Source organism: Marmota monax, unplaced genomic scaffold (genome assembly GCF_021218885.2).
Source record: "Marmota monax isolate L192 unplaced genomic scaffold, Marmota_monax_Labrador192_F-V1.1 WCK01_AAM20220418_F8-fsc00534, whole genome shotgun sequence".
Taxonomy (NCBI): domain Eukaryota; kingdom Metazoa; phylum Chordata; class Mammalia; order Rodentia; family Sciuridae; genus Marmota; species Marmota monax.
Genome location: NW_026692813.1, coordinates 266595 through 269289, shown reverse-complemented (window position 1 = coordinate 269289; position 2695 = coordinate 266595).

Below are 2695 nucleotides of genomic sequence, written 5' to 3'. Positions count from 1 at the left end.
TTTTCAAATAGCCTCTTAGGTCTGCCCAGAAATCATTCCAGGTGTGTCCTGTTGTTCTTCTCTTTTACCGAAAACTGGGAAAATTATTAAATCCTCCCACTCATCCCTGCACAGGTTATCTTATTCTGATATAAGACCAAACAAAGGCCCCAGGTGGAAATCCCATTAATTTCCTGCCTGCTGCCTATAAGTACACCATATTCATCCCATACTTTATGCTTTTCTTCATGCATACTTTTCTCAATAGAGGAGGTGAACTTCATTTGGCTAAGGCTACTGACTCCTCTTCCAATATTTCAGAGTTTGAGGAAAAATGCATGCACATTCATGTTCTAGCCAGATGATACCAATGAATGACAGGTCTAAGAAAACAATTGCAGTGATGTAATGATGGATGGCAACCACGTTTAGCTAAGGCGTGTACCCAATACTAAAAGAGTAGCAGAAACATGGACAAACTGTACAGCACATACGGAATCTGAAGGAAATACAGTTCACCTAACTTGATCAATTTTCTGTGTATTGAGCCCCAGAACTAAAAAAAATATTCATAATGCTCAATAGAATCTGGATTTTATGAAAGCCTATTGATTCTTTATATAAATTTATTTCATATACAAATAAACAGTTCAGCTGGTTATGATGGTGCATGCCTGTAATCCCAGCAGCTCTGGAGGCTCGGGAAGAAGGATTGTTAGTTCAAAACCAGGCTCAGCAAAAGGCAGGTGCTAAGCAACTCAGTGAGTTCCTGTCTCTAAATAAAATACAAAATAGGGCTGGATATGTAGCTCAGTGCTTGGATGCCCCTGAGTTCAATCCCTGATACCCCTCAAAACAAACAAACAATGCATAAAGATGCAGGTTGCTGAATTCTTACATTATAAACACATCTTGATGGAGAAATAAAACAAGCCACACTCCAGAACAACCCTCATATAATACTTTTACTTATCACGTGTAACATTTATTATGATTTTTGAAAGGTGTATAAACAAAATAATGCATCACTGTTATTTTTGCCTCTGCCTTCATTTATTCAACATTACCTTTGTGAGATTTAATTATTATGGTGCTTGTATCAGCAAATTACAATTTTTATTCCTGCATTGTATTACATTGTGTGAATATGCCACACCATATTTAGCCATTGTAGTATTGGTAGGTATTTAAGTGTTTTCAGGTTCATCTTTTATGAGCAATGCCGCTATGAATATTTTTGCACATAACTCTGGGTAAACAAAAATGTAAGTTATCTTCTGATGAATTGTTTAGACATAAATTATATTCAGATTTAATAGATACCATTAACCCTGGAAATTGATGTAAACACCTATATTTCTCAAGGCTTGGGAGTCCAATTGTTCCACATCTATGCCTACACTCAGTGTTTTGTGTTCTTTTAATTTTATTCATCTGGTAGTAAGTAATGGATATTCCATTACTATTTAAATTTTGTACTCCCCTGATTGCTGCAGTCTGGTTGCAGCAAAAAAAACGGGGGGGGGGGGCAGGGGTGAGGAGCAACTTGTGTACATTGATACAGCAGGAGTGGGAGCCTTTTATTGTAGGACAACAGAGGTATTTATACATTCCACACAGCTTATCTTAATTAACATAAACTAGTTACAGCAGTCAACCAATCAGGAATCTCCACACTTAATGGCTCACTGGAGCCACCTCACAAACCACTCCCCCTGGCAAAATGCCAGGTGCCATCCTGACTTGTTTACAGACTCTAACACCTGATGACTAATAAAATTGACCAGATTATTTTGTTTAAAATTCATTGAGAGATCTTATGTATTATACTTGTTCAAGTCTCTAGGGTTTTTTTTCCAAGTTGATTTCTAAAAAATTTATATACCATCTTACTGGAGCAGCCATTATGAAGTCAAACAACAACAAGTGGTGAGGATGTGGGGAAAGGGGTACACTTGTACATTGCTGGTGGGACTGCAAATTGGTGTAGTGAATTTGGAAAGCAGTATGGAGATTCCTGGGAAAGCTGGGAATGGAACCACCATTTGACCCAGCTATTGCCCTTCTCAGACTATTCCCTGAAGACCTTAAAAGAGCATACTATAGGGATACTGCCACATCGATGTTCATAGCAGCACAATTCACAGTAGCTAGACTGTGGAACCAACCCAGATGCCCTTCAATAGATGAATGGATAAAAAAAAAATGTGGCATTTATACACAATGGAGTATTACACAGCACTAAAAAATGACAAAATCATGGCATTTGCAGGGAAATGGATGGCATTAGAGCAAATTGTGCTAAGTGAAGCTAGCCAATCCCTAAAGAACAAATACCAAATGTCTTCTTTGATATAATGAGAGCAACTAAGAACAGAGCAGGGAGGAAGAGCAGGAAGAAAAGATTAACATTGAACAGAGACATGAGGTGGGAGGGAAAGGGAGAGAAAAGGGAAATTGCATGGAAATGGAAGGAGACCCTCATTGTTATACAAAATTACATATAAGAGGTTGTGAGGGGAAAGGGGAAAAAAAAAGGGAGATAATTAAATTACAGCAGATGGGATAGAGAGAGAAGACGGGAGGGGAGGGGAGGGGAGGGGGGATAGTAGAGGATAGGAAAGGTAGCAGAATACAGCAGTTACTAATATGGCATTATGTAAAAAAGTGGATGTGTAACAGATGTGATTCTGCAATCTGTATACTGGGTAAAAAT